Below are 27,840 nucleotides of genomic sequence, written 5' to 3'. Positions count from 1 at the left end.
AGCTTATCTCTCTCGCCCTTGTCCTGCTCGTTGCAGTCACCCAGCCCCTGCCAACCTGCTTAATCATGCCTGTCCGCGTAAAGGTCGGGCATCTCCCTCCCTGTCTTGACTGCTGTTCCCATACATGTGAAACTGCTTAGTTTAAACCAGCCTATTAGCAGCTAGTGTTGCCCACTAGAGTCTGTCTATAAAAACTCTGTAACCCCTTTGTTCAGAGCTCAGAGCTTGGAGTGTTAACTCCTCTGGGCCTACCGGCATAAGAAACCTGAGTTCTCCAACTCTCCAAGTGTGGTGCTTGGTTTCTCGAGTACTGGTTTCTGCAACAGGGAAATCCTGCCTTGCCCTGTGTCTGACAGGCAGTCCATGGATATTTATTGAATGGCTGCAGATGGCATCTGGACTTTATAGGTCTTCCTGTAAGGGAAATTAACTGAGTTGGAGAAAGGAGAAGCTAGAGACGGCATAACCCAGTAGGATTCCAGTATTATTCATTTTGCCTCTTCTCTGTGTGTAAGATTCACAAGGAACTGGAGATTCACTAAAGGAAAACACTTCAGAATCATATTCTTAATTGATGTGTTTTATTTCGTTCACTGTTCCGTTAAGTCGTGTCTCACTTTGCGACCCCACGAACTGCAGCATGCCAGGCTTCCCTGTCCTTCACCATTTCTCAAGTTTGCTCAAACCTTTGTCCATTGAGTCGGTGATGCCATCCAACCACCTCATCCTCTGCTGCCCCTTCTGCATTTGCCTTCAATCTTTCCCAGCATCAGGGTCTTCTCCGATGAGTTGGCTCTTTGCATTAAGTGACCAAAGTATTGGAGCTTCAGCATCAGTCCTTCCAGTGAATATTAAGGGTTGATTTCCTTTAGGATGGACTGGATTGATCGCCTTGCAGTCCAAGAGACTCTCAAGAGTCTTGTCCAACAGTTCGAGAGCATCAGTTCTGGAGTGTGAAGTCAAGTGGGCCTTAGGAAACATTACTACCAACAAGGCTAGTGGAGGGGATGGAATTCTAACTGAGCTATTTAAAATCCTAAAAGATGATGCCATTAAAGTGTGTTTATGTATACTTTAATATGTATGGGGACTTCCCTGGTGGCTTAGCTGGTAAAGAATTCGCTTGCAATGCAGGAGATCTGGGTTCCATCCCTTGGTTGTGGAGATCCCCTGGAGAAGGGAATGGCTACCCACTCCAGTATTCTGGCCTGGAGAATTCCATGGACTGTATAGTCCATGAGGTTGCAAAGAGAGGGACACAGTGGAGTGACATTCACTTTCGCTTATTTATACCTAGGAGAAGTGATATTGAAGACTGTAGGGAGCTTAGACCAAGTAGAATCTCTGATACATGGGCCTTGCTCTTGCCTCTTCTCTGTCACCATGTGTCCCTGGGGCAGATACGAACACTGCCTGCCAGCCAGCCCTGCATTAGTCTAAGTCAGTGCTTTTCAAACTGAGTTACGATCCCATCCATGGATCATGCTGTGAAGTCAGTGGGTTGCAGAGAGCATTTGAAATGACACATTATAAAATATAATAGAGATCATTGCATTGCACATCATGAGCGTCAGTTATGTTTTGTGACAGAAAATACATTTCTTATTGCAGGTCACCAGGAAGTTTGAAACACAACATTTTAAGTGAAAGAGCTCATTACTTAGGAATATCATAAATCTATCTTTAGCTCTGTGTGTAAAGAGATCATGTGATTTATTACACCAGCCGGGACACATTTCAGAGGGAAAAGGGTAGCTCTTAATTAGACCACAACAGGTGTAAACTGGGCCTGCCTCAAGCTAATTAAGAATTATGGCCACTCTGCCTGTATTAGCCAGAGTTCTCCAGAGAAACAGAACCAATGGGATATATAGATCTATATACATCTAGATCCATCTATCTCTGTATGGAACAGAAGAGACGGGGGGAAAGGGGGTGAGGGGATACTGAGATTTATTTTAAGGCATTGACGTACATTCTTATGGGGGCTGGCAAGTTGGAAATGCATACTACAGACCAGCAGTAGGCTGGATACGCAGCTAAAAGTTGATGCCTCCATCTAAGTCCAAATTCTGCTACAGGCAGTAGGCAGGGTTTCCATAGTTCAGGCCTGGGGGAATTCCTTCTTCCTTGGGAAACCTTTGAAGATCTTGAAGCTGATTGAATGAGGCCCACACACGTTCTGGAGGGTAATCTACTTTACTTGAAGTCTATTGATTTAATTATTTATCACATGAAGTAATACCCTGGGACTTCTGTGATGGTCCAGTGGTTAAGAATCTGCTTGCAGGTGCTGGGACACAGGTTCGATCCCTGGTCCAGGAAGACTCCACATACCTTGGGGCAACAAAGCCTGCCTGCCCTGGATCCCAGGCTCCCCAACAAGAGAAACCATGGCAGTGAGAAACCCACGTACCACAACTAGAGAGCAGCCTTGGTTCCCCACAGCTAGGGAAAGCCAGTGCGTAGCAACGGAGGCCCAGCATGGCCGACAGAAAGGAAAAATTCAGAATGAAAATACACCTTCACAGCAACATCTAGACTGGTACTTGACCACACAGCTGGGCGTCATAGCCCAGCGGAGCTGTCATAGGAAATTACCCAGCACACCACTTAGGGAGGAGAGGTGGTGGATGAACATAGCTCAAAGCTTTCCTTAATGCCCTAAGCCTGTGCTGAGGCCGGACAATTTTTTAGGAGTTTTGTCGTGCTATTTAATTTTATTTGTAGTTATTGGCAATGGATTTATTGAGTATTGCCAATTTGACCTTGTGGCTTCTTAAAATAATTTTTTAGAGAAGAAAAATATTTTTTCACTTTGGTGGTTTAGATCACTTTTTTACTAAGCATGAGTTATATGTAACTTTGTATTTGAAACTGTTTTAACATTTTATAAAATGTTTGTAATGAAATATTTCATGAAATATTTAGAGAAGAATGTTCCTAAATAACTTTGCTGTTTGGGACACATTGTTTAAACTATAGAAACTGCTGTAAAAGTATTATTTTCCATGTCTCTTGCTGCAAGAGAAAGTATGAGGTGTCTCAAGTGCCCAGAAAATCCACAAAAGCATTAATTTTCACCAAATGGCAGGAACTCACCACTAGGCAGCTTTGCCCTGCAGTAAACTGCAACAGAGTAACCAGTAAACCCTTAGCAGAAACCTGGCCTTGTTAGGATCTTTGGAGAAGGAAAGAGAATTCTGCAAAGTTCTATATTGAAAAATATACAAATGAATCGCTCATCCTTCATCTTTGCTGACCCAATAGTCAACCTAGTGCTTAATTCCTTAAGTGTTGCATTTCCCCTACTTTTAGAAGGATTGTTTGCCAACTATAGATCATTTGGAAGCTGTTGAAGAAGCCTGAAAAAGGAACAGAAATGAAAAATAGTAACTCTGATCAGAGTGATCAGAGTACAGTAGGATCACTAACATTTGAGCGTTTCCTTTCCACCTCATTTTCTGTGAGCTTTTAACACGTGAAAATTGCATGGCTTACATACTTCTGTGCTTTGTGCTTTTGTCAAGTGACTTTATAAGGGAACGTTTTCCAGCGACAATAAGTACCTCCCGTAAGTCTTGTCTGTCGTCTTCATCATGTGAGATGTAGTCTTCATCATGTGAGAATGTCACATTTAAGTCATTCAGAGTTCTTCCCTGCCGGACATTTAATATATTCACCTGTTCTCTTTTGTTATTGTAAATAACGCTGCAGTGAACTGCTTTGTGAATGAAGCTTTTCTCTTGTTTGGATTTCTTTAAAAGAACTTTCTGGTTGCTTAGGAAAATTACCATCGTGAGCTTCCTACTGAGCCCTGCCTGTTCTGGGTCCTGAGGTTGGCCGGGAATGACCCAGCCCTCAGCACCCTTGGAGACCTTTATGGAGGGCTGAGCTGCTTGCTAAGTGGCAACAGAAAGCTACTTTTTTCAGGGGAGCCATTAACTTGGGTTGAGAAGGATGAGATTCAGTGGATACTGATCAGGTGAGAGGCCCTATGGGTCTTGGAATGTTTCACTTCACAAGGGATTAAGGGAGCCTTGTGAGTTGAGGACTTGAACTCATAGGCCAGGAGAGCAAGGTGGGTCTGCGACGGAAATTCTTGCTGGGATTGCTCCCTGGCACTGCATCACAAATGTGATGTTTGGGAAAGAGGATGAAAGGAGACTGTCACGCTCATGGTCGTGTTTATGTGCATCATTTCCACTGACAGCAAAAGCACAGTATGAGCTCATGCCCAAGTGCTTCTCTTGACTCTTGAAAATAAATCTGTTGTAAGTAGGATCTTCATCAGCAGTTAGTCTAAAGAACTCTCATACTGCCTTATTTCTCGGAGCATGTGGCCAGGCAAGTTTGAGGTCACCACTCTAGAAGCCCCTGATCATGATGCAATGTGGAGAGAACTCAAGTCACATTTTAGGGACCCGGAATTGCTCCTGTATCATCTGCTGGATGTTGTATCTGCATCATCGTCTCGTGCAGCTGTTGTCAAAGCTTTGCTTCCTTCTAGAGTCTTTGATGTTGCTTCAGAGCATTTACCTGGCTTAATTCTCAAGCCAGGTAAATCTTGACCTAAAAGGCAGTCTCCACTGCTGATTGGCTGTGTGACACAGACTGTCTGCCCTCCTGTGTGTCTGCTCCTCTGCAGCATCAAGTGTCACATCTACTTCCGAGAGTCGTGTTGGGGATTGGGTAAAGAGAGCAGTGCATGCAATACTCAATACATGCCGGTGTTTGCTACACAAAGCCATTTTTATATTTATTAACGGCTGTCCCTAATTCTCTCTAGATTTTTGTCCTTATGCATGAAATTTCAGTGCCCTGGTAGGTAGCTCTTCCCAGGTATCTATACTGGGACTGATGCTAACTGACATGAGAGTCACAAGAAAGCCAAAACTGGCAACACAGCTCCTAAGGACTTCAGTCTTTGGGATTCTCTCTCCCTTCCTGTTTTCTTCATATTTTCATTACTGACTTTGTATGTGCTGGGGATTTTAACTTGAATAAAATGCCATTTATGACCTCACAAAGTCTTTGTGGCCTAGTACTTCCCAGATTTCTAGCATGTAGATGCATAAATTAAAGTATTCTGAGGATGCTCTCGTTCACTTATGAGACACCCTGGGAGTTCTCTGGTGTGAAAAGCTCTTTACACTCCCTTTAGTTTGATACCGAGAGTTATCTCTGCTTTGACAGGAATCTTTTCTGGAAGGAATGGGTTTCCACCCTTCAGAGTTTAGACACTGTCTGTCAGCTGAGCAAAGCTTCAAGGACCTGGCTTTTCCTGGCGTGGTTCCTGGTTCTGTCAGCCGCCACTCTTCTTAGAGATGGAGATGAAAGTCCGCCTCTCAGATCCAGGAATAAGTCTGGGAGGGACAGAGGTCCCTCTGTTACATTCTGGCCTCTGACTTCTGATTTCTGATGGGCCCACTCTGCTACTCTGGTGCCTGTTCTGTGTTGTTTTGCCTCCTGAGTACAAAGCCTGGAGACTGTGGAGTGTTGCACAGCAGTCCTCAAATGAAAAATTAAGAGAAAGCATATTTTTGCATTTGTCATGGAAGCTTCCAGAAATTTCAGTCTTGGATGGAAAGTAGTTTTATGACACTATTTCCTCAGTGCTGTCTTGATTCCTGTCTTTGGATTTTGGGTTAGTCAATGAGTCGATCACTGGGAAGTGTAATAATAGCTATGACATTGATTTAGGGTTGGACTTCTCATTCTAGTCTCCTGGGAAACTTAGTGGATGGAATCTTAGAATGTCTGAGTAGGCAGTAAATAAACACTCATCCTCATTTTGAAGAATGCAAAGGCTTGCAAACTGAGATGTGAAATATTTAAGAAACTCTTAAAATCTCATAGCATATCAGAGTTGAAAATACTTTTGTGGTTATCTAATTTACCTTTATGCATTTTAACAATGAGAAAACTTCAAGCCAACTTAAACTATTTCCCTGTGTTAATTAGACAGTGATTAATTGGAGGTAGAGACACTGGGTTTGGAGCCAGCTCTCCCTCTTATTAGCTTTTTGACCTTGAGCAAGTTATTTAACCTCAGTGTCCTCATCTGCATGCAAGGGGGAAATAGTTTCAGTGTAGCTCATAGGGCTGTTTTCAGTTAAATGAAATAAGCCACCAGGTCAGTTCATTTCAGTAAACTTTAGCTATTATTATGATGGAGTGTGGAGAATCATGAAACAAATCCTCTCTGAGCTGATCTGCAAAATTACATTTTCAACAGGTGTTCATGGTGGGTGAGGAGGATATTCCAGGAAGGAAGGACACAGAGACAGGACTTGAGAGTCTTAATGGGAACATTAGGAGTAATCCAGCTTGACTCTGCTGTGTAATGCATGAATTCAAGAAGGGAGATTCAGATCCGAAAAAAGTAGTTGAAACCTAATCATGGCTGGTCTTGGATACCAGGACATGGAATTTAGAGTTCAGTCATGTGTGTGTGTGTGTGTGTGTGTGAATGAGTGTGAGAGAGAGAGAGAAAGAGGGACAGACAGACAAAGATATTATTATACCTGGACTAAAGGAGAGTAATTGACAAAGTTGCACAGGAAGGGAAGTTTTCTTTTGATAAAGTGGAATTATAGCTTGTAGTCTGACAGTGTATGTTAAAAACTTACAAATATGTCTCATTCTTGCCTGGCGATTCTTGATTTTAGAAAAGTATGCAGAAATAATAGGTTAAAACTAACACCTTAAGTTTCTAATAACGGGGGCATGGTTAAAAGATGGCAAGTTTATATAATTCAATATTATCTAGTGATAAAATGATATTTCTTTTTAACTGACATAGATCACTGAGATAATGCTAAAATGACTCAGAAGGTGTAAAATACTATGTTTATGTGATCTCATAAAAATATATGTGCATGTATGATGGCCCAAGCCTTAATTCATAAAAGTCTGGCAGGGATTTAAACCGAAATATCAATAATGGTTACATTTGGGTGACTTTTTAATTGAATTAAAAATATATATAACATATCATTTCCTATTTAACCATCCTTAAGAAAACAGCTCTGTGATATTAATACATTTACCATCTTCTGCAGCCATCTCCATCTCTAGAATATACGTGATTTTTCTTTATTCTTCATACTTTTATCTAGTGTTTGAATTTTTTAATTTTATAACTGAAACAAAATTTGAGTTAAAAAATACACAGTGAGGTTCCAGTGTTCACAGGGATACTATTGCTGGGATGAGGGAAATCACGCCCTAACTCGGTTCACGACTGGCAGAGTGGAGAGGAAGCACGGGGACTGAGAGCGGGCCAGGCTGTCCTCATGATTTTATTACAGCGTCTGATCCCCCTGGATCAGATGTGCTTTTCTCTGAGATACATTTGGGACACCATATTTATGGGAACTGGACTTAGGAGCTGCTGGGGACCTGAAGGCATTTGGTATGCACCGTAGACTGTATGGCAAGCAAGCCACCAGATCCATGATCAAGCTGTCACACCAGCTTCAGGAAACCCCGGGACCCAGGGCTGGCCAAGGTCGCATATCTAAGGAAATGTCCACAGAGGCCCCAGTCCTCGCTTTGGCACATCGCTGCTCGTGCCTCTGTGAGAGCATCAGGGATCTCCATATCAGTTTCATGCTGCATATAACTGAATTCTCTGATGCCCAGATTCCTTCACTTACAGGGACCTTTGTTACATTAGTATTAATAAAAGGTCTCAAAGTAGCAAAACACCAAGCTATTTAAATTTATTTTCTGCAACACATGGGCTCCAGTGCTCTGTTCTAAAGCAGAACTGAGAATATTTTAGCACTTTTCTCTTGTATGCTCTGTCTTACTAGGTATGTTTATTATACAGTGTAAAAGCCAGATTTCCCCATAAGATAGAAAAATAACTCCATAAGGAATCGTCCTTCAAGGAAAAACACATGGTTTCATTTAGGGACATTTCTCAGAAGTTCACTTCGTCTCCGCAGACATGGAGCAAAGCTACTGCACAGAAGCGCAGTGGCTCTGGTGGAGGTGAGAAGGAACATGACGGGGTGTCTGACCCCAGGGCTTCATGATTTCCTCTGTGGATGGCAGCTGAAGTCAGTACACATGTAAACATCTTCACGGGAGACCTGTGCTTCCGCGAGGCACACAGTTCTTAGGATGGTGGCAGTCTCCCTGGGTGAAGGGCTGAACAGGACTGGGAGGGTGGAGCCTGGCCCAGAGCCTTGAACGATGGGTGACAGACAGGGAGGTGATACATCAGAAGGTGTCTTCGGGATGGAAGGAAGAGCCCAGTAGAAGTGCAGAATCGGGGACATACATTGTAATGTTTGCATAATGGGTTTCCCCGGAAGTAGAATTAGAGGCAAGGATTGGAATGCAAGTCTTCTGGATGGAAGGAAGAGCCCAGTAGAAGTGCAGAATCGGGGACATACATTGTAATGTTTGGATAATGGGTTTCCCCGGAAGTAGAATTAGAGGCAAGGATTGGAATGCAAGTCTTCTGGATGGAAGGAAGAGCCCAGTAGAAGTGCAGAATCGGGGACGTACATTGTAATGTTTGGATAGTGGGTTTCCCCGGAAGTAGAATTAGAGGCAAGGATTGGAATGTAAGTCTTCTGGATGGAAGGAAGAGCCCAGTAGAAGTGCAGAATCAGGGACATACATTGTAATGTTTGGATAATGGGTTTCCCCGGAAGTAGAATTAGAGGCAAGGATTGGAATGCAAGTCTTCTGGATGGAAGGAAGAGCCCAGTAGAAGTGCAGAATCAGGGACATACATTGTAATGTTTGGATAATGGGTTTCCCTGGAAGTAGAATTAGAGGCAAGGATTGGAATGCAAGTCTTCTGGATGGAAGGAAGAGCCCAGTAGAAGTGCAGAATCAGGGACATACATTGTAATGTTTGGATAGTGGGTTTCCCCGGAAGTAGAATTAGAGGCAAGGATTGGAATGCAAGCCTTATATTAGCGGGTGATCCCAGGAAACAGTAGCAGGGGGTTAGGAAATGGGGACAAGCGGGGAGAGAAGCCAGTGAAGGGCGGGTCATGAAGACGCTGAGCTCGTACACCCAGAGGAGCTCAGCCCTGCCGGGGAGCTCTGGGAGATGTGTGTGACATACCCCAGACTTAGCCCAGCCGAGGCCCAGGCAGCCCCTGTTGACAGCACTCGGATCCCTGCTGCTTGAGCACGCTCCCAGGGGCATGGATGCTGGCCCTTCCAGAGTGCCGTGCACAGCTGGAACGCACGTCTGTGGTGGGAATAAAAATATCTCAGCTGTTAGGCAGAAATCTTAGTTTCTCCAACCAGACTCCTGGGACTAGAAACAAAATATCACATAAATGGTAATGTTAAATTATTTGGCTGCTATGAACTGAAAGTTTCTGTCTTTCCAAATTCATATGTTGAAACCTAACACCCAATATGATGATATTTAAAGGTGATCAGATCAGATCAGATAGGTCGCTCAGTCGTGTCCGACTCTTTGCGACCCCATGAATCACAGCACGCCAGGCCTCCCTGTCCATCACCAACTCCCGGAGTTCACTCAGACTCAGATCCATCGAGTCAGTGATGCCATCCAGCCATCTCATCCTCTGTCATCCCCTTCTCCTCTTGCCCCCAATCCCTCCCAACATCAAAGTCTTTTCCAATGAGTCAACTCTCCGCATGAGGTAGCCAAAGTACTGGAGTTTCAGCTGTAGCATCGTTCCTTCCAAAGAAATCCCAGGGCTGATCTCCTTCAAAATGGACTGGTTGGATCTCCCTGCAGTCCAAGGGACTCTCAAGAGTCTTCTCCAACACCACAGTTCAAAAGCATCAATTCTTCGGCACTCAGCCTTCTTCACAGTCCAACTCTCACATCCATACATGACCACAGGAAAACCATAGCCTTGACTAGATGGACCTTTGTTGGCAAAGTAATGTCTCTGCTTTTCAATATGCTGTCTAGGTTGGTCATAACTTTCCTTCCAAGGAGTAAGCGTCTTTTAATTTCATGGCTGCAGTCACCATCTGCAGTGATTTTGGAGCCCATAAAAATAAAGTCTGACACTGTTTCTACTGTTTCCCCATCTATTTCCCATGAAGTGATGGGACCAGATGCCGTGATCTTTGTTTTTTGAATGTTGAGCTTTAAGCCAACTTTTTCACTCTCCACTTTCACCTTCATCAAGAGGCTTTTTAGTTCCTCTTCACTTTCTGCCATTGGATTAGATGTGAGACCTTTGGGAAATGATTAGATTTAGATGAAGTCATGAGGGTGAGGTCCTCAGGATTGATTTAGTGCACTTGTAAGAAGAGATTAGTTAAGTTAACTTCAGTCACTCAGTTGTGTCTGACTCTTTGCGACCCCATGAACCGCAGCACACCAGGCCTCCGTGTCCATCACCAACTCCCAGAGTCCAACCTAACCCATGTGCACTGAGTTGGTGATGCCATCCAACCATCTCATCCTCTGTTGTCCCCTTCTCCTCCTGCCCTCAATCTTTCCCAGCATCAGGATCTTTTCAAATGAGTCAGCTCTTCGCATCAGGTGGCCAAAGTATTGGAGTTTCACCTTCAAAATCAGTGCTACCAATGAATACCCAGGGCTGATCTCCTTCAGGATGGACTGGTTGGATCTTCTTGCAGTCCAAAGAACTCTTAAGAGTCTTCTCTAACACCACAGTTCAAAAGCATCAATTCTTCTGTGCTCAGCTTTCTTTATAGTCCAACTCTCACATCCATGCATGACCACTGGAAAAATCATAACCTTGACTAGACGGACCTTTGTTGGCAAACTAATGTCTCTGCTTTAGCAGTCTAGGTTGGTCATAACTTTCCTTCCAAGGAGTAAGCATCTTTTAATTTCATGGCTGCAGTCACCATCTGCAGTGATTTTGGAGCCCAGAAAAATAAAGTCAGCCACTGCTTCCTCTGTTTCCCCATCTATTTGACATGAAGTGATGGGACTGGATGCCATTGAGCTTTAAGCCAACTTTTTCACTCTCCTCTTTCACTTTCATCAAGAAGCTCCTTAGTTCTTCACTTTCTGCCATAAGGATGGTGTCATCTGCATATCTGAAGTTATTGGTATTTCTCCCGGATTCCAGCTTGTGCTTCTTCCAGCCCAGTATTTCTCATGATGTACTCTGCATATAAGTTAAATAAGCAGGGTGACCATATACAGCCTTGGCATACTCCTTTTCCTATTTGAAACCAGTCTCTTGTTCCATATCAAGTTCTAACTGTTGCTTCCAGACCTGCATACAGGTTTCTTAAGATGCAGGTCAGGTGGTCTGGTATTCCCATCTCTTTCAGAATTTTCCACAATTTATTGTGATCCACACAGTCAAAGGCTTTGGCATAGTCAATAAAGCAGAAATAGATGTTTTTCTGGAACTTTCTTGCTTTTTTGATGATCCAGCGGATGTTGGCAATTTGATCTCTTGTTCCAGTGCCTTTTCTAAAACCAGCTTGAACATCTGGAAATTCATGGTTCACATATTGATGAAGCCTGGCTTGGAGAATTTTGAGCATTACTTTACTAGCGTGTGAGATGAGTGCAACTGTGCAGTAGTTTGAGCATTCTTTGGCATTGCCTTTCTTTGGGATTGGAATGAAAACTGACCTTTTCCAGTCCTGTGGCCACTGCTGAGTTTTCCAAATTTGCTGGCATATTGAGTGTAGCACTTTCACAGCATCATCTTTCAGGATTTGAAATAGCTCAACTGGAATTCCATCACCTTCACTAGCTTTGTTTGTAATGATGCTTTCTAAGGCCCACTTGACTTCACATTCCAGGATGTCTGGCTCTAGGTGAGTGATCACACCTTCGTGATATCTGGGTCATGAAGATCTTTATTTTATAGTTTTTCTGTGTATTCTTGCCATCTCTTCTTAATATCTTCTGCTTCTGTTAGGTCCCTACCATTTCTGTCCTTTATTGAGCCCATCTTTGCATGAGATGTTCCCTTGGTATCTCTAATTATCTTGAAGAGATCTCTAGTCTTTCCCACTCTACTGTTTTCCTCTATTTCTTTGCATTGATCACTGAGGAAGGCTTTCTTATCTCTCCTTGCTATTGTTTGGAACTCTGCATTCAAATGGGTATATCTTTCCTTTTTTCTGTTCCTTTTCATTTCCTTTATTTTCACAGCTATTTGTAAGGCCTCCCCAGACAGCCATTTTGCTTTTTTGCATTTCTTTTTCTTGGGGATGGTCTTGTTTCCTGTCTCCTATACAATGTCAGGAACCTACGTGCATAGTTCATCAGGCACTGTCTGTCAGATCTAGTCCCTTAAATCTATTTCGCCCTTCCACTGTATAATCATAAGGGATTTGATTTAGGTCATACCTGAATGGTCTAGTGGTTTTCTCCACTTTTGGCAATAAGGAGTTCGTGGTCTAAGCTGCAGTCAGCTCCTGGTCTTGTTTTTGTTGACTGTATAGAGCTTCTCCATCTTTGGCTGCAAAGAATGTAATCAATCTGATTTCGGTGTCGACCATCTGGTAATGTCCATGTGTAGAGTGTTCTATTGTGTTGCTGGTAGAGGGTGTATGCTATGCCCAGTGCACTCTCTTGGCAGAGCGCTATTAGTCTTTGCCCTGCTTTGTTAACAAGCTCTTATAGTTTCACTCTGCCGTGTACAGCAAGAAGGGGTATGTCTGCCACCTAGGAAAGGGGATCTTGTCAGACACCAGTGTTGCAGGTACCTTGATCTTAGTCCTCCCAGCCTTCCAAATTGTGAGAAATAAATTGTTTAATCTAATCTATGATATCTCTTATAGCAGTTTGCACTGACTAAGACAATGGCAAAAGAGGTTTTGCATATATAATGACATTCATCAAACAATATAATTGTTTTTTAGTTAATAAACTAAACTATATTTGGGCCTAATGTAATTCTGTGAGCTCTTGAAAATGAGGGTGTTTTCTCTAGCTATCAGCAGAAAGAAACCAGATTCAAAGCACAGGAAGGACTTGCTATGCCATTGGTGTCTTTGACTATGGAAAGGACTATGTGGAAAGAGTCTGAGGGTAGTCTCTGCCTGCTGAGAGCAACCCAAGCTGGGCAGCTGGTAGCACACCAGGGATCTCAGTCCTGCAACCATAGGAAAAGGATCTTGCCAACAATCCTTTGGGCTACAAAAGCGATTCTTTCTCAGAGCCTATAGAGGAGAGTCCAGTCCAGCTGGTAACTTGATTTTGGCCTTGTGAGACCCTAGGCACAGCAAGTCCACTTGGACTCTTGAGACAGTAAATGGATGGAATCTAGTATAATAAGTTGGTGGTGCTGGAAAAAAAAATGCTCTTGGACAGTGATGCTCAGAGGTGTTTGTACTTAGAACCTTTAGCACGTAACAAAGAAAGAGATAAAACGTCAAGTTATATCCATAACATGAATGGTCACGGTGGAGAGGTGTCAGTGGAAGAAACTGAGAATAGAATGGATCAGAACGGGCTTCCATGGTGGCTCAGACAATAAAGAATCTGCCTGCAATGGTGGAGAATCAGGTTCGAACCCTGGGTTGAGGAAATCCCCTGGAGAAGGGAATTACAACCCACTCCAGTATTCTTGTCTGGAGAATTCCTTGGACAGAGGAGCTTGATGGGTTACAGTCCATGGGGTCACAAAGAGTCAGATATAACTGACCAACTAACACACACACACACGCACACACACACACAGAGTAGATTGCCATGCAGTGTCTTAGAAATCAGTCAATGTGAAGGAAAATTTCAGTAAGGAGGGACAGTCGAAAGGAAAGTAGTATTTTACCAAAAACATAGTCATGATTGTGCTTTCATGATTGGATAACCCCAAATTATCCAAATATGCATTAATTGAACAGTCTGATGGAATAGGCTTGCTCTGAAAGTTGCTTCTAATTCTGGCTTTGCTGTTCGCTAGCTCTGTGACCTCAGGAACATCTCTCAACTTTTCTGGATCTCAGGTTCCTGTTGGATAAAGTGAGGTGGTTGTTTCCAGTCTCTCCCAGTGCCAAGAGGCAATTTATTTGGATGCAAAGATATGGTAGCTCCCGCCTCACTCCTTGTCGTCTATTAAGTTCATAAGTGTACTGCACGTTAGTCAGAGAAGTAATCTAATTTCACAGTTAAATAAAGAGCTAATTTAAATGACTATTGAAATTAAAATGTTCATGGAATTCATCTGCTGGCTTTAATAAATGCACTCTCCAGCGTTCCCCAAACCCCGCCCATTCTCGAAAGCCCACACCCTGTATCTTCTCTGCGCCTGTTCCTCTGTCTCCAGATGGACTCTAGAATCTTATTGTTACATGCTGTTTTACTTTTATCTATGGCCATTTTGGCAGCAGGAATTATACATGTTTCCCTGACAGAGCTTTACGTGGAGCATGTGTTTGAAAGATTAATATAAGCAATTGCTTCTGAAACAATTAATCTTGTTTTCCCATAGTAATGAAAAATGAATAATCAAAAGCAATAAATTGTGCCTGGAAGATGATAAATACTTCTTCAAGCATTTTAACACTGACTGTGAATTACAGCTGACCCCCAGATGGGGAAGGATGAATATGACCAGTGGAAATTCCACAGTGGGTGCCGCCGAGCTTTAATAATGGTCTTTAGCTGCTTGATTGATTTCATCGTTCCCTATCAGAACCTGGAGGACTGGCTGTCTGTCCTACTGATTTAAATCTCAAAATGGCATCTTGTGCCTCTTAGGGGAATCTGTGTTTAAACCACTATAGAGTGGTTGTCTTCTTTTTGTTCCTTAACTAATGTACGGACACAAGTGGAGCTGTGTTAGGGTTTTAAATATAAATAGTAACAACTGAATAATTCTAGATACAGTCCCTGCAGATGGGGAACCCTGGAGGGATGTGTTTTATCCAGAACGTCATCAGTTTCGGATGTGAAGCCACTTGAGCAAATTCAAGAAGGAACCCTCGGAGACTTATTTTTACTTTCAGCTTCTTTTACTTACCATCTTCTATAGGCACATTCATGAACCAGGGCTTACTTTAGATGTAATATGTTTTGGAAAAAACAGTGCATCTCTTCCATGAGAGATTCTGTGAGGTAATGAAGCCCTGAAATAAGTGAATGGCCTTCTTTTGAGATGTAACATTTCAGAAGTTTATGTGGGCACATGTGGCATTCAGACTGCTATGTGCAATGTCTCCATCCATGCATACATACGTGTGTGGGGGTGCATGCTCAGTCCTGTCCAACTCTTTGTGACCCCATGGACCGTAGCCCACCAGGTTCCTCTGTTCATGGAATTTCCCATGCAAGAATACTGAAGTGGGTTGCCATTTTCTACTCCAGGAGTGCTTTCTGACCCAGGGATCAAATCCATGTCGCCTGCGTCTCCTGCATTTGTGGGTGGACTCCTCACCACAGCATCGCCTGGGAAATCACATGCATGCATGCATGCATGCACATATAATATAGCTGTGTCCATACTTTCTCTGCATTGAAGAAGCAAAAATTACTTGGAAAGTGTAGACGCAGCTCACTTTACAAAGCAGCAGTCAGGTGCAGAGACCCCTGACATTTTCTGCAAAGCTGATGGCAAAGGGAATCAAGATAGGACCCCAGTCAAGATCCTTTTCACCGTGTGCCACTGCCTGCATTTAATGTGTTTTAATGTGTTTGTATCCGCCTGCTGCTCTGGTACCCAGAGAGGCCATATTTTTATGCTACTGAATCAAAAAGCTGATGTGTCCTCCTTCTCTGATGAAGCTTGGCAGGTAATCATGAATCCCAAACTACATCTGTGGACACTATATAGTGTAGTTTTTTTCCATACTACCTATTAGCTGAGATTTTGGGCTGATGTGTATGTATGATCTTTAGAATTCTCTGAAACAAAGGTAAGCCTTCCCTTGTATTTCCAAGAAATGCTACTGATCACAAATGTAACAGTGTGTGATACATGTAAGCCCTTTGAAAAGTCTACAGTGATAGGCAAACACAAATCAATAGTTGTCTCTTGATGGACTGGCCAAAAGTTGATCCTTCTCGTGTCTGTCTTGATTCTATTGTACTTGTAAACATAACTATATTAAAAGTTTTGTCAAGGAATAGTTTCATGTCTTGTTTGTATTTTCAAAGCTGGAAATATAATTCTGAAATCTAAATCAGGGAGAGAAAAATCAATTCAGCTGATCCGTCTTTTGAGAGTAGAGAGGTTCTTCCTAGTTTATTGTTTCTAAAAATAAGCTTTCCAAACTTGGCACTGCTGTTGGGGAGCAGGGATGTGATGTCAGCAGCTGAAAGTCCTCCAAGTGTACGGCACACACGGTATTGTCAGATGCTTACGGAGCTACTGAGAAAATTCCTGACATATGTGTTTTGTTCTAAGAACTTAACACAGCATGCTTTTTTTTTTAAAATTGCTTTTATAGAAACGTTCTGATTCTCCTGGATTCTTTTGAATTGTTGCCAGCATGTGATTTGGATCCTTGACTTGGCCCTGCGAAGAGAAGTTGAAAACCAGAGATGAATAGCCACGCAGTCTCTTACACTTGAGGACTGTCCAGTTAATATTTCAAGTCGCCAAGGCCAGCCTCGCAGAAAGCATGTATTTTATTTTCGTTCTAAAACATTATGTTCTGAGCTATTTCCTGAAGGGCTTTTGCAAGAAACCAATTCATTCTGTGTGGGAAGATGACTGTTTCTCAGTGAGTTCTCTTTCAGGTCCTTGTTCCAGACTGCTATTGGTGATAGGCTTATAATAATATTAATAAGAAAAAGGGATAATGAGAAGGTGAATAAGAAATTAGGAAGAAGGGAAGGATGAGGAGAGAAAAAGATCATAATGATGTCCTTCCAGTAATTTGAAAGTGTGTTAGTCATTCAGTCGTGTCTGACTCTCTGCGACCCCATGGACTGTAGCCCGCCAGGCCCCTCTGTCCACAGAATTCTTCAGGCAAGAGTACTGGAGCAGGTTGTCATGCCCTCCTCCAGGGGATCTTCCTGACCTAGGGATCAAACCCAGGTCTCCTGCATTGCAGGTAGGTTCTTTACAGTCTAAGCCACCGGGGAAGCCCTCAAGTAGTTTATTCTTTTATAATTTACAAAGTGAGTTAGTGAGATAGTTGATGTCACAAGTGAGGAAACTGACTCTTTGGTGTGACATTGTTTTCTTAAGTAATAGAGCTAGAGCTTAAATAACAGAGCTAGAGATTAAGTCGGAGAAGGCAATGGCACCCCACTCCAGTACTCTTGCCTGGAAAATCCCATGGATGGAGGAGCCTGGAAGGCTGCAGTCCATGGGGTCGCTGAGGGTCGGACACGACTGAGCGACTTCACTTTCACTTTTCACTTTCATGCATTGGAGAAGGAAATGGCAACCCACTCCAGTGTTCTTGCCTGGAGAATCCCAGGGACAGGGGAGCTTGGTGGGCTGCCGTCTATGGTGTTGCACAGAGTCGGACACCACTGAAGTGACTTAGCAGCAGAGCTTAAGTAACAGAGCTAGAGCTTAAACTTCTGATTCAAAGGCTGATGTTTTTTCTATCCAACATTCCTAGCTTTATAGGTACTGTGTGATGTTTACAATGTGAGCTAATCTGTTTGTAAAAAGACTTGAACTAGGGTTCTGCACAGAGTGAGTGCTATATTGAAATATATGATAAAGAAATATAATAAAAATTGTGCCATTCAAAGAATGAATGAAACATAGTTAACTGTTAGAGTTCAGGTCAGTCAAAGCAGAAAATATCCGCTAGGTTCTGAAGAAGAAAAATATTTTAATGATGTTAAAGGACTATTCTTGGGGAAAATAATGCAGAATATGGCTTACATTACTTTCACAGAAGCACAGTGCTCTTTAAGAATGGATGAGTCGGTTTCACAGACATCAGATAAGAATGCTCAGGACCCCTGATTATGGCAGGAGTCAATCCACACCCCCTTTCCTTTCTCAAAGATGCTTTGTGGGGAAATCAGTGGTCACTGAAGAACTGAAGCCCTTCCCAGGTAGCTCAGTGGCTTCTATCTTTCAAGGAAAAGGTTCTGTCACTTTGATAATACACAACAAAATTCAAAAGTCACAAACTGTTATTAGCTGACTTATATTTATATACTGAAGTCCTAACTTCTCGTATTTCAGAATGTGACTATATTTGGAGATTGAGTCTTTAATGGGCTAATTAAATTAAAACAAGACCGTTAGGATGGCTCCTAATACAATCTGACTGGTGACTTTATAAAAAACGAGAAATTTATACATAGACAAATACTTCAGGAAGACAATGTGAAGACACGAGGAGAATGTCATCTACAAGCCAAGGAGAGGGGCTTCTAACGAAACCAGCAGTGCTGACACCTTAATCTTAGAATTCTTTGCCTCTGGAAATAAAATCTGTTGTGAGAAAATAAGATGTGTTGTTTAAGCCACCCAGCCTATGGTACTTTGTTATAGCAGCCCTAGTAACTAGTGTACTGTTTCAAATCAGTAGCTGTCAAAACTGGCTGTGTTTAGAATCACATTAGAATTTTTTTTCTTAATTGATACTCAGGGTACCATCCCAGAACAATAGAATCAGAATTGCAGGGGAGAGGACGTGAGTGGCTGTGTTTTGCAAAGACTTCCCCAAAGATTCTGATACAGTTTAGGTTGAGAATCACCATTTACACTGTCTGCCCCCAGATGTGTCCCCAACTGATTCCTTTCAGGAGGGATAACAAATCCTACATCCAGGGTCTGGGTTATGGAGCTTGTTACTCAGAGTAAAGGAAGTCATCCCACAGGATCCAGTAATAGTCCAGTATGACTGATCTTTCCAGTCATTTGAATATCTGTTTAAAAATAGAGATTCACAGAAATTTTGATTTATGAATCTGGGAGTTCTAGGAGAGGGGGCAGGAGTTTGTGTTTAAGACTGTCTCTGAGTGATTCTGGTGATATTTTAGATTAAGAATGGCTGAATATTTATTCCTAGGTATGTGTGTATGTATGGGCTTCCCTGGTAGCTCAGCTGGTAAAGAATCTGCCTTCAATGCAGGAGACCCAGGTTTGATTCCTGGGTTGGGAAGATCCCCTGGAGGAGGGAATGGCAACCCACTCCAGTATTCTGGCCTGGAGAATCCCCATCAACAGAGGAACTTGGCAGGCTACCATCCATGGGGTCACAAAGGGTTGGACACAACTGAGCGACTCAGCACAGCACAGCACATGTGTGTATGTATATATGTATTATGTATGTATTGTCTTCAGCAAGGAAAAGGTACCGTAATTCCACCACCAAAGGAACCTGTTCAGGTTTCTGATCTGTGATTGTTTCCCCGTGTCCTTTTCCATCTTTAGATAGTTCAAAGATGAAAGTGTTAAGGACACTGGGAGTGATGCTTCCTAAGGCCCACTTGACTTCACAATCCGGGATGTCTGGCTCTAGGTGACTGATCACACCACTGTGGTTATCTGGGTCATGAAGATCTTTTTTGTATAGTTCTACTGTGTATTCTTGCCACCTCTTCTTAATATCTTCTGCTTCTGTTAGGTCCATACTATTTCTGTCCTTTATTGTGCCCATCTTTGCATTAAATGTTCCCTTGGTATTTCTAATTTTCTTGAAGAGATCTCTAGTCTTTCCCATTCTATTGTTTTCCTCTATTTCTTTGCACCAATCACTGAGGAAGCCTTTCTTATCTCTCCTTGCTATTCTTTGGAACTCTGCATTCAAATGGGTAAGTGAAGTGAAGTGAAGTTGCTCAGTTGTGTCCAACTCTTTGCGATCCCATGGACTATAGCCTACCAGGCTCCTCCATCCATGGGATTTTCCAGGTAAGGGTACTGGAGTGGGTTGCCATTTCCTTCTCCAGAGGATCTTCCTGACCCAGGGATCAAACCCGGGTCTCCCGCATTGTAGGCAGACGCTTTACCGTCTGAGCCACCAGGGAAGTTCAAATGGGTATATCTTTCCTTTTCTCCTTTGCCTTTTACTACTCTTCTTTTCTCTGCTATTTGTAAGGCCTCCTCAGACAACCATTTTGCCTTTTTGCATTTCTTTTTCTTTATAGATGGTCTTGATCACTGCCTCTTGTACAATGCCACAAACCTTTGTCCATAGTTCATCAGGCTCTCTATCAGATCTAATCTGTTGAATCTATTTGTCACTTCCACTGTATAATCTTAAGGGATTTGATTTAGGTCATAACTGAGTGGAATTTTGCAGTTTGGTGTTTTGTGGTAATGACCTGAGGTTAATCAGTACTTTCTCTTTCTCAAAACTGCAGTTAGGGCAAAAGGTCTGATGCTAACAAATTATGTGTTTCACAATTGAAGTGTAAATTGAACTTCTAATCCATTTGTTTGCTAATCATCCCTCCTTATGAATACACTAATCAACCTCTTCGGGAAATTTACCTGTTATGTATAGTCATATATGCATGCAACTTTTCATTGACACAAAGCTATTGCTCCCCAGCCAAACAAGATCAGGTTGGAAGAAAAAAAGAAAAAGTCTATGGCAAGTGAAAGTCAATGTCAAAATAATAACTGACATGGGTCTTGAATGAAAAATGCTTATGTTCATCTCTCAAAACAACCTGTGTGATGTGCTGCAGTACCCATTTTACAGGTGAGGTCATCGAGGCTAGGAGAGAGACGTTAGCTCAATCACCCTAAGTCCTGCTGCTGGGAAGTGGCAGAGGCAATTTAGCTCCAGAGCCTATGTACACTCTTAACAGTTATACCCTCTACTGCCCCTAAGCTTACCCATCAACTCCTCCGTGAGCCCCTTTTCAGTCTCTTTTACTCTCTTTTATATTTAGTTTTGGAGAAGGAAATGGCAACCCACTCCGGTGTTCTTGCCTGGAGAATACCAGGGATGGGGGAGCCTGGTGGGCTGCCGTCTGTGGGGTCACACAGAGTCGGACATGACTGAAGCGACTTAGCAGCAGCAGCAGCATATTTAATTTTGAGCTGATTTTGGAGTGTACGTTTCCTAACCAGTATCATATTTCAAACATGCTTCCTAATCAAAGACCAGAAATTACACAAGAAATATTTTTAGAGTAAGGGGTGCCTCTGCACAGTTCTCTTATTTTCACTTACGAAAAACTAATACACCATGATTTTCTTGAATATAATGTGTTTTTATAATAATTCTTCCTATGTATTAAATTGTAAGGATATCCATATGTCCATAAGCTATATTCATAATCCCATCCTAATATGAAAACTATTTTTGTTTTCCTACTATCTTTTAGTCTTCAACCTGCTGATGTTTTTTTTAATCATTGCAAATGGAGCATATTTTTTTATATTCAGTTTTTCACTTATGTAAAGATATTTTGTGTAGTTTTGAATAGTTCCAGGTAGTCATCAAAGTAAATATCAGAAAATAGTCCTTGGAGTGATGCATTTGGATGTGCAATCTTGTGTCTTCACATGTTCAGCACCTCCTATCTTTTAAAATCATTGAGACTGTAAACTTTTTGAGGTTGACTAAAGCAGAGACATTACTTTGCCAACAAAGGTCCGTCTAGTCAAGGCTATGGTTTTTCCTGTGGTCATGTATGGATGTGAGAGTTGGACTGTGAAGAAGGCTGAGCACCGAAGAATTGATGCTTTTGAACTGTGGTGTTGGAGAAGACTCTTGAGAGTCCCTTGGACTGCAAGGAGATCCAACCAGTCCATTCTGAAGGAGATCAGCCCTGGGATTTCTCTGGAAGGAATGATGCTAAAGCTGAAACTCCAGTACTTTGGCCACCTCATGCGAAGAGTTGACTCATTGGAAAAGACTCTGATGCTGGGAGGGATTGGGGGCAGGAGGAGAAGGGGACGACAGAGGATGAGATGTCTGGATGGCATCACTGACTCGATGGATCTGAGTCTGAGTGAACTCCGGGAGTTGGTGATGGACAGGGAGACCTGGCGTGCTGTGATTCATGGGGTCACAGAGTCGGACACGACTGAGCGACTGAACTGAACTGAATCCTCTCTAAAACCCATCTCTAAATTTACACAGGTTGACATACTGCAGAAGAAATTTGTAGCAAATAAATGTTTATTGCATGTAGCCTAATAATTGTTATTCACATATTCTCTAGCTAGAAATTCCATACACACACAAAATATATATTTATATATAGAAGTGAAGTCGCTCAATCGTGTCCGACTCTTTGCAACCCCATGGACGGTAGCCTACACGGCTCTTCCATCCAAGGGATTTTCCAGGCAATAGTACTGGAGTGGGTTGCCATTTTCTTCTCCAGGGGATCTTTCTGATCCAGGGATTGAACCCGGGTCTCCCGCATTGCAGACAGATGCTTTACCATCTGAGCCACCAGGGAACTCATATATATACATACATATATATATATATATATATATATATATATAATGTAATATATGTATATATTTATATTGTTAGTTTAGAGCACATATTTCAGAGTCAGGCTGACTTGGACTAATACTCTTTTTCTGTTATTCGCTCCCTGAGTCACTTTGGGGAAACCGTTGAACTCCCCCAAATTGGTTTTCTTTTCTGTAAAGTGAGGACAATATTTACTTGCAGGTGGCAATTAAATAACAAAATTAAGGTGGAGTTCTTCCAGATGTCTCAGCTTGGCCCACTAAATGCCTGGTAACAGCTAAACAGTATTATAACAAAAATTCCTTTGAGGCCAGTCTGACATACAGTAGTTGTACAGAGCAAGGTAACAGTTTTATATAGTCCTAGGAGGACAAAGCACAGAGTGAGGTTTTCCTGGTCTTATTTGGAAATAGACAACACACTTCTTTTGCTGAATCTGGGCAAGGTTTCCCTGTGTGCGTTGCCAGAGCAAGTGTCTTCGTATAAGCATGTCCATCCACTATGAGCCAGGACCTATAGTCAGGGATGTGGAAACATTTCTGGAAGGAGGAGTGGAAAGAAAAGAACCAGAATGGCTCCTTTCATCCAAGGCTAATCTCTTGAGCAGTAGGAGGGGAAGATAGGCCTGCCTAGAGCACTGGTACCTTTATAGAGGGTGGAGGCTGACTGTAATCTTGCAAACACACTGACAGGTAGGCAGGATTCAGAATGAGGTTCACATCTGCTTGCAGTTTTAAAGGCTCATTCTAGAGCCAGAGGGAGGGCTTGTGGGTGGCTGAAAAAACTTATTCTGGGGCCAGATAGCCTGGGTTTGGCTGCTTGTCTCAGCCTCATACTAGTTATATGACCTTGAGCAAGATTTTTTGCTTTACTGTGGCCGATTCTCTCAATTGTGAAGTGGGGGTAAAAATAGCACCTACCTTCAAAGTTTGTTGTGAAAATTAAGGAAATTAATTTATGAAAGTGCTTGGAAAATATATGGCAAAAAACAAGCATTCAGTAAATGTTAGCTTTTGTAATCTACCTACCTGTAGAGAGCTGAATGGTTAGTTTTGCTCTTGCCAAGTTTTCCTTCCCCTCTTTTTTTCCATGATTGCACCTGAATTTATGTGCCTTTCCACTTAAGAGGTGACTCTTGAAGGTTTCTTGTTTTCTAGGGGCAGGAAAATGTATAGCATTATGAATGATAAGTCCTGAGCCTGTTCTGTTATTAAATTAAAGTCATGGAGGCAGTTACTTTTTATATTAAGAATGGTTCATCTTTCTAACTAATCATTAAGGTGTAAAATCTGCACTCCGATAGACCTGGGCAGTACAGAACATAATTGCAGGCAGAACAGGAATTACGCTTCCACACATTTCTGAGATTAGAACATGAATTAGTTTTTAGCAGATGTGTTTGCTCAGGATTCCAATTTCTTTTCTCATTCTCCATGATAGATTCCTTCAACCACAGCTGGAGTATTTGGTGGGGCTGGACTCCCTCCCCACCCTTAATTTATTGTCCGTGTTGCCTGCTGAGAGCGGGCTGTGGAAACAGGGCTGTGCTTTCACACTTCCTCCTCCCCAGCTCTTTTCATTCAGTCTCTGGGATTTGACTTGTCACTAAGCCCACTTTGTGGGCTTCCCTGGTGGCTTAGATGGTAAAGAATCTGCCTGCAGTGTGGGAGACCTGGGTTTGATCCCTGGATTGGAAGATCCTCTGGAGAAGGGAATGGCTACCCACTCCAGTAATCTTACCTGGAGAATTCCATGGATCTGGAGACTGGCAGGATACAGTCAATGGGGTCACAAAGAGTCAGACATGACTGAATGACTAACACTTTCACTTTCAAACTCAATTTAGAGCCACTGATCTCTGAATTCTGTTGTTAAGTTTTTTGTGCTCTTGCTCTAAGATATACTACAAAGATCAGATTTTGCTGCCTGGATAGTTCCCAAGGGCAGCATGTGGCTAGGCAGGTGCCAGGCTAGTGTTGAGTCTGGAGATCCTTGTGGCTGGCTGGCCTGTTGGCGTGGAGGTGAACAGTTCAGTAAGAGGATGCAAGATTCTGATCCAGCCAACTTTTTTGTGAAATCTGACTCTGAATGGGACTTTGTGATAGGTGGTTTCAGATGCTGCCTCATTCACTCTTCACACCAACCTGATCTCTAGGCTGCAGATTGGTGGGGATACCTGAGAGAGACCACGAAAGAGCATTGCCCCTCTCAGCCTTAATTCTGAACAGTTTGGGAAATAAAAGAGCAAAGATGGAGGCCAGGATATCATCTTCATTGTAGAGATGCTAAGGTGGCTGATGTAGGTTACTATCAGAGCCAAACGAGCTTCCAAAGAATGAACCCCAGATTCAGGACTTGAACACGCCGGTCCCAAACGCAGTGGAAGCTTCTTTACCTGGTCCCCTGACCCCAGCAGTGTCCAAGGCCCTCTCTGTGGACCGCTCAGTTTCAGGAGGAAGGGTGTGGAGCTGAATGGAGTGTGTCCAGTTTTCTTCCCAGTGTGCTTTAACCACGTGTCACTCCAACTGGAGATGAATGAAATGAGTCAAGTGTTGGAGAGAGGCCATAGGAGCGTGTTTTGGGAAAATATGTCCCCGTGAAAACAGTGTAGGGTAAAGTTCAGATGACAAAACCGAGGCACAGAGAAACTCGGTAACTTGCAAAAGGCTTCAACCGCTCCTTAGCAGTGGAGCTGAAATTTCAATACAATCCTTTCACTCTCCTACCTTAGGCTGAGTCAGAGATTTTCTCCACATGGAAAAATTGGAATCTTGACATAGGAAAGAGCTGTAAAAGGTCATTCATCCTTTAGAATCCAAAGCATAATTTTACATAAACTGTCCAAGAAGAATAGGTCGGTCTTTTCTCCTTTAATTTTGCTGCCTCTGCTTTTGTTGTTAACTCTCTGTTGAAAGTTCTAGTGGGCTTATCTTCCATAATATGGGTCACTTTCTTCTCATGAAATTCTCCTGGCCACTAGACCTCTTTCCCTCCAAACTGACTGATCTGGTACACCAAAGCCCACGTCTGAGAAATTTGCTTTTAGACCACAGATTATCAGCTTTCTTCCCCATCATCTTCACTAGTGGCCAGACAGTAAAGAATCTGTCTGCAATTCAGGAGACCCAGGTTCGATCCCTGGGTTGGGAAGATGCCCTGGAGAAGAGAATGGCTACCCACTCCAGTACTCTTGCCCGGTAAATTCCACAGACAGAGGAGCCTGGTGGATTACAGTCTGTTGGGTCTGAAAGAGTCGGACACAACTAAGCAACTAACACTTTCACTTTTTTTTCCTTCCCCATGCCATCTCTTGCCCAGCAATGCCAACTCCTTAGCCAGAGAGGAATGCTGCCCTAGCACCAACGGACTGTGACAACCATCTATATACCTCCTGCCTGACCTGATGTTCTCAGCTTTGACAGGCCAGCTGAGGACCCAGTAAATGTTTTGAAATGTTTTATTGTTTTAAATTCCCTTCTTTCCCGTGTGATTATCATGGTGCTTACTATTTACATTTTGAATTGCATTTTTTAAACTTTTGGCATTAGATAGCTGAATGGCATCTTCTTTAAGGACAGCTTACACAATATCCTGCAGGGGTGAGAACTTGCTCTCAAATTGTGTTCATGTTCAGACCTCGGCTTCCTTGGGGCTTTGTGGGGAGGGGTGGGTGATGGTGGAGGGATTTATGGGTGCAATTTCCACTAGGAGGCTTCCTGGAAGATCTTTATGAATGAGCTATATAAAGGCCCTAGAGGAAACATAGTGTCACAGCCTCTGGGTACTGAAAGGCTTTATGAACCACACAGGGCTGGAAGCAATTAGCAGCAGCAAGACTTGGAAAATAGGAGGAAAAAGGTAAATCTTATAAGCAGAACTCGACATGGGAATTTAGAATCTACTTCCAGTGAATAAGAAGTTATATTCCAGAAGCCATGAAATCCCAGATTTGTACTTACATGCATGTGAGCTAAGTTGCTTCAGACGTGTCCAACTCTTTGTAACCCCAAGGACTGCAGCCCACCAGGCTCCACTGTCCATGGGATTCTCAAGGCAAGAACACTGGAGTGGGTTGCCATGCCCTCCTCCAGGGGATCACCTGACCCAGAAATTTACCCCAAGTCTCTTCTGTCTCTTGCATTGGCAGGCAGGTTCTTTACCACTTAGATACCACTTAAAATTTACCACTTAAAATTACTCTGGAGCTTAAAATATCTTTTGCTAAACTGAAAGTGTGTTCACTTTTTATGTTATGTTCCCTTGACATATTATTATCCAGATAGATGTGCATTGTTAGAAACTCATCTTTTAATTACAATAATGAAAATCCAGTAATCTTGGGCTTCCAGTTAAGGATTCCTCAAGAAATCAGGACGATTTAAAACAGGATTCTGATTCTTGCTGGTCAGTTTCTGGAAATCTACTCTGGAGTTACTTTTTCCGAGAAACTGTAGAACAACTTTTATTTGAAATTCTGCAGAGCATTTCCTTTCTTTCTCTCTTTTCTGTCTTCATGGCCGAAACCTCAGTGGTTAAGCAAGAAGGTTTAAGTGGTTTTGCAAAGGTAAACTCTTGCCTGTAGGAAAGAAGTTGCAGCTTTGAAGGACCCTAGAAAGAAAACTGCCCTCCCACATGTTGCAAAGAAATGTTTCCTATTTATGGCCAGGGTCATTGGCCGGTCACTCGAGGGTAGCTTGTCCTGAACAATTTAATTCCGGTTGGGAAGCTAGCAACCCTGCACTGCTCTGTGGATAAGCGTGTAAGCAGCCTTCCACGGCAAGTTCTGCTTCTGATTCCCTTGAGCTCGGATATTCTTTGGACTGTCAAACTGGCACCTTTGGATATTTCTATGACCTTGAAAATTAGAATAATTAAGTTTCCTCTGGCATAGCGGGAGTTGATATGTGTAATTAACAGCAGCCAGCAGTCCCTGGAGAACAAATTTATGAAAGACATTAAAGGAGGCAAGAAGCAGCCCTTTTTGAATGAGGGGAAGTGAGCATTAGTTATGTGAGCCTGGTGGTATTTGGATGTTCTTATCACACGCATATCGCTACTTCTCTGAAATTTAATAATGCATTTTCCTTTTATTTTTCTTGGTAGTATCCATCATGTGAAGTAGAGGGATGTGAATGATTGGCAACCAAATTAATGAACAGGGGTGAGAACTTAAAAAAAAAAACTTCTTTATAGGGGAGAAAAAAAATTAGTTAGAGGCTACATTAAATTTTGCAACAAAAACTTTGAGACCCCAGTAATTGTTGATGTGTATTTTCTTTTCCTAAGCTGTGAAAGTGCCTAGTATGAATTGGTCACAAGTTCCTGCCTGAAAAATGGGCAAGGAATATTTTGAACATATGTCTTTTTAAACGTTTCTCCAAACAATTCTGACTCTTTATAGCACTGTTTTCTCAGCAATTGTCTTTAAATGTATATAGATAGTTAGGCTGACGGACAAATGAGAGAGGGGGAAGGAGAACAGTCCATTAGGATGCGGTTCTGTCTGTCTGGGTCTTCCCTGGTGGCTCAGAGGTTAAAGCGTCTGCTTGCAATGCAGGAGACCGGGTT

The 27,840-nt window shown here is 42.6% G+C and overlaps 1 protein-coding gene across 5 annotated transcripts in view; it reads left to right on the top strand.

The window, feature by feature from the left end:
• Positions 1–27,840, top strand: part of FAT3 (FAT atypical cadherin 3) — an 801,654-nt gene that overhangs the window by 242,213 nt on the left and 531,601 nt on the right. The window lies entirely within an intron of this gene.

Source organism: Bos indicus, chromosome 29, assembly GCF_029378745.1.
Source record: "Bos indicus isolate NIAB-ARS_2022 breed Sahiwal x Tharparkar chromosome 29, NIAB-ARS_B.indTharparkar_mat_pri_1.0, whole genome shotgun sequence".
NCBI lineage: Eukaryota > Metazoa > Chordata > Mammalia > Artiodactyla > Bovidae > Bos > Bos indicus.
Note: the sequence above shows the minus strand (reverse complement) of the source record. Positions and strands in the feature narration are given on the sequence as shown.